At 49.1% G+C, this 12,474-nt stretch overlaps 1 long non-coding RNA gene and 1 pseudogene across 2 annotated transcripts; one reads left to right on the plus strand and one right to left on the minus strand.

Annotated features, from left to right (window-relative positions):
- Positions 1-2,044: 2,044 nt before the first annotated feature.
- Positions 2,045-6,265, minus strand: LOC102002074. Of its 2 annotated transcripts, none has more exons than XR_258316.2 (3): positions 6,018-6,265; positions 2,979-3,138; positions 2,045-2,263 (listed from the first exon to the last, which is right to left on the minus strand). It is a non-coding gene; the product is annotated as an uncharacterized LOC102002074 (long non-coding RNA). The 2 variants fall into 2 exon arrangements; XR_258317.2 differs by lacking the exon at positions 6,018-6,265 and adding an exon at positions 4,869-5,015.
- Positions 6,266-7,449: 1,184 nt separating this feature from the next.
- Positions 7,450-12,474, plus strand: part of LOC101986351 — a 7,677-nt pseudogene continuing 2,652 nt past the window's right edge.

Raw genomic sequence — 12,474 nt, forward strand, 5'->3', positions numbered from 1 at the left:
TTTCTGGCATCAGGATCACAGATGTACGCTACTATGCATAGCTTTCCCCACAGGTGTTGTAGATCTGAAGAGGAGGGCATGAAGGAACACTGCTTCCTGGCTTGTTCCTCACGGCTTTTTGACACAACCCAGGACCACCTGTCCCAAGGTGGCATTGCCACCAGAGGTCTGGACACTCCCACATAATCAGGAAAATGCCCCCACATTCTTGCTGACAGGCCATCCGATGAAGGTATCAACTGTGGGATCTCTCTTCCCAGAAGGCTTTAGCTTATGTCAAGGTAACCAAAAATCTAAACAGCATCCACCAACTCAGTTGGATTGTCCAGGTCTACTGAGTTTCAAAACTGAAAATTGTACTAGAAAAATGGGCCACCCTCTTGTCTCCCAAACCCCCACCTGCCATTATGTCCTGCTTCCCCCAACACCTGGCACTCCAGATCTCTAAGACAGGTCCAGTCTCTGTCAACCATCTATCTAGAGGAACAGACTCGGTCTTTAACCATCTCTCCTGCCCACATTCTCCAGGGCTAATGGTTCCCAAACACCAGCTCCAGCACCTCCCGATTTCTCGGTTAGGTGAGACAAATGAGGGGTCTGAGGGGCTTGTTGGCTAGATATGTCCTGCTTCCTGTCTGCGATTCCCAGTGGTTCTTAGTGGGCCTTGGGGAAGAAGTTTGCTGAGGTGTGCTCTTCACAGGTTGGCCAGCTTGTGTCCTCCCTTAATGCTTTAAACAAACTTTTGTTATAGTCTTAAGTTCCCACTCCGGTTGGGAAGGTAGCAGGATTAGCAGTTGTGTGCGGTGTCCGCGATTATCACTGTCTTCTACAACATCAAAGCTGGGATGAGGAAACAATATCCCAAATAGTGCTGGCCTGCCAGGCCTCTGCAGGGACACTTGGCTGGGCCTCAGAAGCAGTGTTCCTCTGGCCAGCCCCTCGCCCTCCTACATCCCTTCCTCCCTTCCCAAGGTGCTGGAGAACCCAGCCAGCTGTGAGGAACTCCTTCACCTTCCTTGTAAGGTCATAAGTGATATGACCCATTCCACAGTGACCCTGAGCCACCCCCCATGGGAGGGAATTCACAGAGAGAGGCCAGAAACATCTGAGCAGACAGGCTTGCTGTATCCCTGTCGGACCACCCACTTTGGGACCCTCCTGCTTCTACATTTGTCCAGCTTTATGGGGCCCATGCTTTCCTCAAGGTAGCCTGCTTTGCTGTGAGGGTGTCTGTCTTGGTGTTTATGAGGGAGGAATGGAAAGCATCTCTACTCCAACACCCCCCTCCGTGTGTATGTGTGTGTAGGCATGCACATGTGCGTGTCTCTGTGTGTGTTGTGTCTATGTGTGTCTGTGTGTACGCATGTGTACATGCATTGTGTGCATGTGCGTTTTTGTGTGTGTGGTGTTTGTGTCTTTTTGTGCGCATGTGTGTGTGCATGCACACATGCATGTCTGTGTGTGTGGTGTGTATATCTATGTGTGTCTGTGTGTGTGCATGTGTGTGCGCATGTGCAGTCTGTGTATGTGGTGTGTATGTGTCTGTGTCTGTGTGTGCACATGTATGCATGTATGTGTGCATGTGGGTGTCTCTGCGTGTGTGGTGTGTGTGTCTATGTGTGTCTGTGTGTGTGTTTGTGCATATGCATATGCGGTCTGTGTGTGTGTATCTATGTGTTGTCGGTGTGTGTGCATGTGTGCGTGTGTGCGTACCAGTGAGTACTGGTACCTGCAATTCCAGAAAAGGGTGCCAGACCCCTTGATGCTGGAGTTGTAGGTGGGCAAGCACCTCTACCTCCTCCTCATCTCCACCCAACATCCCAATTCAGTAGCGCAGGGATGAATGATATGAGCCGCCAACCAGGTCTTAATGTGAGTTACTCAGGTGTCTGGTCCCTTGTCAGGCTTGTATGACAAGGGCTTTTACATGTTGAGCCATCTCCCCAGCACCCTGAAGACATTTTTAGTTTATTTTTATTGAGATACTGGGCTCAAACCAAAGGCTTGCATGCTCGGCATGTGCTGTCCTCTGAGCCACAGCCCAGCGTCTGACTCATGTTTGCCTGCCGTGTCTCTCAGGGCTGATGGCGCCTTGGATTCTTCTTATCTTTGCTCTCTTCACAGTTCTGATGACGGCTTCGAGAATACTTTCTGTGTTCCTCATTGTGGGTTTGCCTCCTGTTTGCACCAAGGTCAGACTGGCAGAGGATGGTGGGTAGAAGGCAGTGGGAGGAAGATGTCAGAGGGAGGCGTCCTTTTCATCCTGCAATGCCAAGAGTGTTGCTGTCTCAAGGACTCATCACTGAGGCTGGTGAGCTTGGTTCCCTAGTTGAGCACAGTGAATTGTTTGGGAGAGTCACTGTAACCCAACAACAAGTCAGCAACAAGTGTGGAAGCCCTGACGTTGCCTGTTAGCGGTTAGTTCCCCAGGTTCTGTGTGAGTTTGCCTGAGGACAGAGGTGCCTCTATGTGGTGAAACTGGGTGACATTTTTATGTCACGTGAGGCTGCTTTCTGTTTCTGCTTCTGCAGAATTGGGTTCAATTTTCCTGTGTGCAGAAGAGGCTCATAGAGCCCAAGTGCCAAGCCCCTGGTCACATGGCAGGCATTCTCTCCTCCCCATTCAACTAGCTGTGTTTGCAGAGGCTGACGGCTGAGAGCAGGCCACACTGCAGACACACTGCAGCCAGACACACTGCAGACACACTGCAGACACACTGCAGCCAGTCACACTGCAGACACACTGCAGCCAGCCACACTGCAGACACACTGCAGACACACTGCAGACACACTGCAGCCAGTCACACTGCAGACACACTGCAGCCAGCCACACTGCAGACACACTGCCACACTGCAGACCCCAGCCCTCAGACGCCCTCAGGGCACAAGAGTGCAGAGAGCTCCTGATCACAGCTGCTCTGGGGTCTCACTTAGAAGATGCAAAGACTGCATCAAAGGTTCACTTGGGAAAGGACTCACTGTTTCAACCATTGGGAACTAAATTCAGTCCCAGCACAGAGTAAAAAGTGGGGCATGTGGAACATATGCATAATCCCAATGATGTGGAGGTGGAGACAGGTTGATCCCTGGGGCTCTCAGTCTTGCCTGATGGGTGAACTCCAGAATCTAGGGAGAGAGACTGAAAAAAAAAAAGTGGCAAGAGATTGAGGAAGATAACCAATGACAGCCTCTGGCCTCCATACATACACATATGTATGTGCATGTACACACACACACACACACACACATAAACACAGGGAGAGAAAGAACCTAAATTGCAAAAGGGCCAAGAAGGGCTGCAAATGCCTTAGCTTGAGCTGGGTGAAATGGTGCATGCCCTTAACCACAGCACTTGGAGGCAGAGGCAGGCAGATTTCCTGAATTCAAGGCTAGCCTTGTCTACATAGCTAGTTCCAGGACAGTCAGAACTACACAGTGATACCCTGTCAAGCAGAGGCAGGCAGATCTGGCAAGCGATCTCTTGAATTCAAGGCCAGCATGGTCTACAGAGCTAGTTCCAGACAGCCTGAGCTATAGAGAAACTCTGTCTTAAAAACAACAGCAACAAAGATACCTTAGCCTAGAAGCAAGGTGCCACATGATGCCACCACCCTATACCACCCTCTATACAAAGCAGGTGGTGCCCAGCACAGGAAGAAGCCCACACAGTGTTGTCCCCTCCCTGGCTTTGCACAGAGTTTCCAGCAGGAAGGTCTGAGATGTTGAGTCACCTGGGGCAACCCTTTCTCCTCTCTTCCTCTCAAGGACCAGGACTCCTTCTCTGTAAAATTTGTGCCCCCAGCCTTCCTGCCCCTGCCTCTGGCACTCAGCTGGCCCAGACACCTAGGGTTTTCTTGCTGCCTTAAACAGCTGCACCCCCTGCTGGCCAAGTGCTGCCTGGTGCTGTCTGGGCACCTCGACTCTCTGATTCCCCTGCAGGTCGTTTGGGGAAGGGCAGCTTGGTCGGGAATGCTGCAGTCAACATGGGTAACAATCTCAACCCCCTTCAGAGCGCTGTGGAGCTGCTCAAAACCCAGCTCAATGCTTGCTATTTGTAATATACATAACTTTGGTGTTTTTTTTTTAAATGTACTGATTTTTAGTGCATGTGTGTGTTTGTTTGTCTACAAATATATGTGTCATGCGTTTTCCTCATGTCTGAGATGTCAGTTCCCCAGGAACTGCAGTTACAGAGGGTTGTAAGCTGCCTTGTGTTTGCTGGGAACCCAGGTCCTCTATGACAGCAGCAGGTACTCCTAACTGTTGAGTCATCTCTCCAGCCTCGTTCGTTTTTGTCTGTTTTGTTTTTGAGACACAGTCTCACTCTGGCCTGGAACTCGATATATAGACCAGGCTGGCCTGGAACTCGATATATAGACCAGGCTGGCCTTGAACTCACAGAGATCCACTTTCTTCTGCATTCTGAGTGCTGGGGTTACAGCTGTGGGCCACCATGGCCGGCATGCTTCTGTGTGTCCCATGTCATGGCCCCCACCATATGTATGCACATGTACAAGACACTCAAGTGTGAAGGCCAGAGGACTTGCCTTTCATCTGCTCACACACACACACACACACACACACACACACACACACACATTTTTTTCTTTTTCTTTTTGATAGAGGTTTAAAGCCTCTGAAGGAGCAGGTGCCCATCTCAAGTGCCCAATGCAGAAAACCCTCACAAATAAATAAATGAATGAACAGACCTACGAAACTGCACAGTGCAAGAAGAGAAAACCCCTCGGTACTCACTCATGACCATCCTACCCCAGGTCAGGCGAGACGATTTCCAAATGCTAATGTTGCTCTCTCTCTCCTCCCAGAGGTCCCTAGTGAGGGTCCAAAGAGAGTCCCAGCAGCACCTACCAAAACTCCTTTTGGAGCCAGGGTGGGGTGTACCACCGATCCCAGCACTGGGGATCACGAGTCGTAGGTTCTTGCCCTGATGGCTTCACCACAGCCTCTGCCATGACTTCACATGACCTTCTCCCTTGGCTTTTCGTTGACACTGCTGTCCCTTTCTCTTCCTATCTGTTTCCTCTACTTCAGAGGACCACAGACACTGGTGGGGACCTTGATCCAGTGTCTTCCATTTATTTCTATTGATCATGTTGTCAAGGCCCAATTTCCAAATAAGGTTTTATCTTGTGTTGGAGGGGGCCTCCTTCAGTACTTTCAGACTCATGGGATCCCTGCCCTATGCCAGACCCTCCCAGGGGAACATCCTTGAGAATGAGGGACCAGGAGCTCCTCGGCCAGTCCACTGACATCCGCTACAGGGCGTTCAGTTCTACTGGAAGTGACCAGCTCCTTGCCAGGCAAGGCCTCACCTGCTCCTTTCTGAAGCCAAGCACCCAACCAAGTCTGCCTGCTACCCAGTGACAGGGATGGAGCTGGTCAGGCCCACAGGACTCCAAGTCCAACTTCTGTTGACAGAAGAATAAACGAAGACTCTAAAAGGGAAAGAGACTTTCTGAGGTTACACAGGTGACTTTACAAGCAGAGTTAGACCTGCAACGGGAACTCCTGAGCCCTTCAACCAGTGTCCCCTTCGCTCTAGAGCATTGGGAGGGAATGGCCTATCAACACTCCCTCCTGGTGTACATGATGCTCTTATGCGTGTGCATGCACACACACACACTCGCACTCACACACACACACTTGCACACACGCACACACTCGCACTCACACACACGCACACACACTCGCACTCACACACACTCACACACACACTTGTACTCACACACACACGCACACACACACTCGCACACACACACACTCGCACTCACAAACACACGTACATACACACACTCTCGCACTCACACACACGCACACACACACTCACACATACACTCGCACTCACACACACGCACACACAGACACACTCGCACTCACACACACACGCACATACACACACTCTCGCACTCTCACACACACGCACACACACACACTCGCACTCACACACTCGCACTTAGCACCACAACAAGCGCCACCTTACTTCCTCAACTTTCCTACCACTTAGGGTCCAAAGGAAATGGATGCAGCCGCTCTCCTGCTGGGCTAATTTCCAACAACTGCAGGATCAGGGGCTGGTACCAGTCACAAAGCCATTTGTTGCCCGTGAGAAGTAGAAATCCACAGTGATTTTTCTTGTGGCTAAAAGCCTTTGGGAGGCTCTTCCAGCTCCCCAGGCCGCTGCCTCCCTTGGCTTATGGCTCTTTCATTATGGTCTCTTCTGTAACTCCTGCTGCTGGCACCCACCCTCTCTTACTTGCCTTTCAGGGGTGTCTTTGTGAGTGTGGTAGACTTTCAAAGTCCTTTCTGACATATAGTGAACAGTTACAAGCAGCAGGATTGGCGGCATGGAAGCTTACAGGAGCCATTATTAGTGTCTGATTTTATGTATTTTTGTTTAAAATTTTAAAATGATTTGCTTATTGTTTTGTGTAGAGTAAACACAATGGTGATTAGCTCTGAGTCACCAATAATACATCAATATCGCATTAAGAAAATACATCCTTGGTGTCATTTAACGAGAGTCGAATTCTCTGTGTCTTCTGTCCTCTGGTCAGTCTATTGATTGAGTCTCAATCTGTGCCTGCCTGAAAGCTATTGGCAGATCGGTCCCTGTCGTCTGTCTGTCTGTCTGTCTGATGTATCTGTTTCTAACAAAGGACCTTGCCTTTGTTACTGGACAGCACAGAACGTGGCACATGGGGAAGGAATGGAACACTTTACAGAAATCCTTAACAGAGTGTTACAAGGATGACTGAAAAGTTTTTACAGGCCCGATAAGCCTCTCCACCAACGCATATAATCCAAATTAGATGAAATCAAACCGAATTAGAAAAAACCCAGGTTTAATGGATGCCAGCACTCCTGGGTGGCCTTCCAGGCCCCAGAGAGGAGACAGGAAGGAAGACTGGAAAAACCACCACAGGGAGGGGAAAAGAGAACCGGAAAGAACACATGTTTGTTCTCTGGGGAGCAGTTTAAATAGCCTGTGGGAGTGGTCTTGACCCTTCTGGTTGGCAGGCTTTCTCAGAGGTGGAGTCTGGACTGAAGAACTCCCAGGGGAGGGGATGTAGGGATGTCAGCGACTGGGGTGAAGCCTGGACCCAAACAATGACATCACTGACTGCCCCTGATCCAGATAACAAACAGAATTACAAACACTGCTGTTTATAAAGCAATATCCAAATACCATGTTCAACATTTATGGTGGATATTCATTTTATAAGGTCACTTTTGACCTCTCTTTTTGCTGTTCTCAGCAAATGATTATCAGAACACAAAGGCATTACTCTGGGTCCAGGGCATGGAAGAGTCTATAATTCTTAGGTTACAGCATTAGGTTATAAAAATTAGTTACATGAAGAGCCCAAGGCAAGTAATTGATCAGCAATCATCGTTGTTCTCTTGAGGGCACAGAGCCAACAGGCCGAGTATGCAGCAGTCTTACGTCCTAAGTGATCTCAAGGTGCGAGGCTCAGCAAAAGGCCCAGTCTCTTAGAATGTAAGAAATGTTTTCATTTCCGTAATACGGCGTCACCACAGTTTTATTGTTGTTGTTTGTTTTGTTTTGAAGACAAAGTCTCACTATGTAGCTCTGGCTATCCTGGAACTCACTATGTAGACTGGGCTGGCCTCAAACTTGAACTAGGCTAAGAGATCCACCTGCCTCTACTTCCTGAATGCCGGAATTAAAGGTGTGTGTGCCACTACTGCCGGCTCAACATCACCACAATTTTTATTTTTTGAGTATGTTGTCTGCATGTATGTGTGTGTGCCGTGTATTTGCAGTGCCCGAGACGGCCAGAAGAGGGCATCAGATCCTCTGAAACTAGAGTTCCAATTGTTAGTTGCCAGATAAGGACTAGGACCTGAACCCAGGTCCTCTGCAAGTCATAGCCACTGAGCCACCTCTCCAGCCCCCATTCATGTTTTACAATACTGCGGATGCACTTTAGGCAAGTGCTCTATCGTTGAGCTGTCCCTGGCCCTCAGAGGGCACCATTTAGCCTCCCTCACATCCATCACGCACCTCTCCCACCGCTCTCCCAGTAACTCCTGTGCACATCTGTGCGCTAGGTCCTTGACAGCCACTGCTGCTCCAAATGAAAGAGGAAACTGTCACACTCACAGCAAACAAAACCAAAGCTGCAAGAGAAGTGATGTGGGTAAAGCCACCTAACAACAGGAAGGGAATCAAGCCAGAGCCCACATTCAGGAGAGTGTGCCCTCCCCATAGCACCGCATGGCCCTACCAAGTTGTTGCCTTCTTGACAGTAACTAAGTTGAGAGTCCAGTGTGTATCAGGTCCTTAAACACCTGTGGTTTGTGGCACACACCAGTCTGTTGTTGCCAAGGACTCTCCAAAATAGTAGAAGCAATCAGGTCTATTATGGACACACAACCACAGAGGCCACGAAGTCCACAATCTTCCAGCCACAGAGAGTCTGGACAAGGGGCTCAGTCAGACTCAAAGGCCTGAGAAGCAGATGTGCACTGCAGCTGCTGGGGGGATTTATCATCATCTTTTTTATTACAATTTTACTACTCCTTTGCTATTTGAGACAAGATCTCTTTTTGTTTGTTTTGCTTTTCAAGACAGGGTTTCTCTGTGTAACAAACAGCCCTGGCTGTCCTCTGTAGACTGGGCTGACCTCAAACTCAGAGATTTACTCACGTCTACCTCCTGAGTGCTGGGGTTAAAGGTGTGTACCACCATGCCCAGCTTATTATTACGTGTGTGTGTGTGTGTGTGTGTGTGTGTGTGTGTGTGTGTGATGGTGCACGTGGAGGTCAGAGGACAGCTTACACACTGCAGTCAATTCTTTCCTTCCACTGTGTGTCACAGAGATCAAACTCAGGTTGTCAGACTTGTGGCATTCTTACCACCCGACTCTGGGAAGAGCTGATGTGGCCAATGATGCAGGTAGTCTGTACTCAGAGCACCAGCTCAAGTCTTAATCTCCCTTTCAAAAGCCCTCACACATGCAACAGAAACCACTTCTACCAGCTACCAGGGCATGACTAGCCCAGTTAGGCAGACACTCAAATTAACCAGCACATATCCTAGGAGGCTGAGCAGTGTGGAAGACTTGTTCTACATCTGAAGAAATCAGAGGCCCACAGAGGCAAAGTAACTTGACCATGGCCACACAGCTTGCTCCCCAGGTTCTACGTCCATGTTCATGGAATGTTGAAGGACTATCCATGTGATAGGGTACAAGGAAGGGGGGTCTAGGACATGCTGTGCCCAAGGTTATCTGGCTGTGAGGTTTTGGTGAACACCCATTATCTGGCAAAGCTATTCTTCCTGCCGCTAACCTTCTGTCCTCCACACACAGGGAGCCCGCACCATCCATGGCCAGCTGCCTCCCAAGCAGCCTCCTTCTGGCAGCTGAGCCCAATCCATCACCACAGCCTGGGGACATGCAGACAGTAGCCCAGCTGCAGCTGTGAGGTCCAGAATCCCATGAGACATAGGTTAAAGCCAGAAACAGCTGACCTCTTTGTTTTTTCTTTTGAGGCAGGGCTTCAGGTATTCCGGGTTGGCATTAAACTCAAAGTGAGGATGACCTTGAGTTTATGATCCTCCTGCCTCTATCTCCTGATTGTGAGATTACAGTAGATGATCACACCGAGTTTATGAGATGCTGGGGACTGAACCCAGGGCTTTGTTAGGCAAGCACTCTACCGACTGAGCCACATCCCCAGTCCCTGACTTCCTTCCCCAATCTCTGATACTCTGATAACTTAATCTTTTATTTGGTTTTGGTTTGGGATTTTGTTTTTTTGTTTTTGTTTGATTTTGGTTTTTCAAAATAGGGTTTCTCTGTGTAACAGCCCTGGCTGTTCTGGAACTAGCTTTGTAGACCAGTCTGGCCTTGAACTCACAGAGATCCACCTGCCTCTGCTTGGTTTAAAGGTCTGTATCACCACCATCTGGCAAGTTAATCTTAAGAGCCTAATTGAGATAATATTCTGTGAGGTTGGCTGTCACTTCACAGGAAGACTGAGGCTCAAGTCTCCAAAGTACAGGGTGGAACTCAAACCAGATTAGCCCACGAGAGCCCATCCACTTCCTAGTCAACACTCAGAAGGAGGCCAAAGTAAGTCTTCTAGACAAAAGGACCCCAGCTCAGAGAGGGGCTTGGAGGTGAGCAGGATGTTGTTGGGCAGAGGAGGGTGGAAACGCGTGTGTTGCAGCAGGGATAGCACTCAGCCCCTAGATTCAGAGCGTAGCAAAGATATTCATCCTGGTTCCAAAATTAGAATCAAAAAGGTAAAAAAGAACCCAAGAAAGAAACACAGTTTGGCCCCAGAATCAGAGCCATCTCTGCCCCTGACACCAAACCAACCAATCCCTGGGAAGGGAAAATGGATCACTGAGCCCCTAGAGACTTGGAATTCCCCTTAGGCAGTGACTGGCAGTTGGGCAGCCAATCCCAACGCTGGAAGTTTGGAATTCACCTCATCCCACTATGGGGCAGCCAATCACAAGCCCAGAGGTTTGGGATTCCCTATATAAACCTCCTCCTTTCATTTCTCAGGGCCTCTCCTGCCCTGTTCCTGTTGCTGCTGTTGCTGTCATTGCAGCCATTGCCACTTCAGATGGACAGAAGGACCCGAGTTAACTCGCAATAAAGGCTCTGCTTTGATTCAGATACGGTCTCGTAGTGATGTTTTGGGGATCTGGACTTTGGGCATAACATGGTATGACCGACTCTTCTCCAGCCAGCCTTGCCTTCAAACAACCCTACACTGGGAATGGCTGGCCTTACTCTCTGGCTCAGAGCCCTCATGCTGTCATGGGGCAGCAGGGAAGATGTCTTTAACTGCAGTCTCAACCTTCCTAATGCGACTTTTAATACAGTTCTTCATGTTGTGGTGATCCCCAGCCATAAAATTATTTTCATTGTTACCTCATATGCTACTGTTATGAATTTTAATGTAAATATCTGTTTTCCTGTGGTCTTGGGCAGCTCCTGTGAAAGGGTCATCCAACTTCCAGAGGGGTCACAGCCCACAGGTTGAGAACCGTTGCTCTATAAGAAGCCACCTTCTTCCTGTGTACCTACTGAATGGGAGCCTCTTGGCCAGGCTCCTGCAGCACATCCTCACCATAAAGGCAGGTCACATAGGAAGCTGAGGCTAAGGGACATTAAGCAGCTTGTCCAGGTTCATACGGGACAGTTGGACATTAGACCCGATCCAGTATCTCTCAGGTCCCAGCCAGACTCGGGCTGCCTTTCTAGACATTCTCATCCCAGTTAAGCCTCAACTAAAGATGACAATGGCTTCTTGCTTCCTTCCTAGAGATGAAGCCAAAGTTGTTACAGAGGGCACAGTACCAAGCCCACTCCTGCTCACTTCTCCAAAGCCAGTTTGGGGGCCACCGTGTCTTCCTGATGAGCTATAGCTGCATTATATCTTGGCCTCAGTTCTTAGGGATGGATCCCTACTCTCTTCACCACATGTGGAGGCCAGATCAGTAGCTAGTGCAGGTTAGAAATAGACAGCCTGTGCTCCTGCCTCAGACAGCAGCACTTTTACCCAGTGTGTGCCAGCTAGGACCATAAAAGGAACCTTAGAACTCCCATTTCTTGCCCCACCTTGCCCCACCTCTTTAAAATGCTCACAGTGGCCTCAGTATCTACTTTTGCTCTTCCAATGCATCAGAATTTCTGAAATCTAGCTGAGCATGCCACCTAGAATGCACACTACATGTCCCAGCTTCCTCTGCAGCTATGTGGGAACCAGATGGTTAAACTCTGACCAATGGCGGATGAGCACAATGCTCACAACTTCCCTGTTGTCCTCTTGTTTTGCTTTCCCCTCCTTTCTGCCCAGACTTTGGCAGCTGGAGTGCGGGACATGTTTATGATCAGCTTTGGTCCCTAAGAGCAGGCAGTAGTGTAGTGATGGAACAGTAATATAGAAATAGTCTGAGCCCCTCTGGGCAAACTGTCAAACCAAACCAGAACCTTTGTTTAACACGACTGGGTGCTACAGAGAAATCAGGCCAGTGGAATGGCTCAGCAGGTAGAAGCATTTGCCACCAAATGTCAAGGCTGATGATCTGGGTTCTGCTTCGACTCCTAGAAGTGGTTGCCTGAGGACTACATGCATGCCATGGCATGTGGGCATGTATACACACACATACACACTAAACATAAAGAGAAAGGAAAAGCAGATCTGGTGGGGCTCAGCAATAACTCTTCCTGTCATGATTAGGGCCCCATATTCCATGCTAGCACCAAAGAAAATGCAGCAAAACTCAACAAGGTGAGAGCAGCTATCTTTGCTTAAACCAATGTGGGGATCTCAAAGTAGCCGTGGATAATAGATAGTAACCAGCGGCCAGATAGCAGTAACCAGTTAATAGACCAGTAGCCGTGGATAATAGACAGTAACCAGTGGCCAGATAACAGTAACCAGTTAATAGACCAGTAGCCGTGGATAA

This window comes from Microtus ochrogaster, chromosome 7 (assembly GCF_000317375.1).
Source record: "Microtus ochrogaster isolate Prairie Vole_2 chromosome 7, MicOch1.0, whole genome shotgun sequence".
Classification (NCBI taxonomy): Eukaryota; Metazoa; Chordata; class Mammalia; order Rodentia; family Cricetidae; genus Microtus; species Microtus ochrogaster.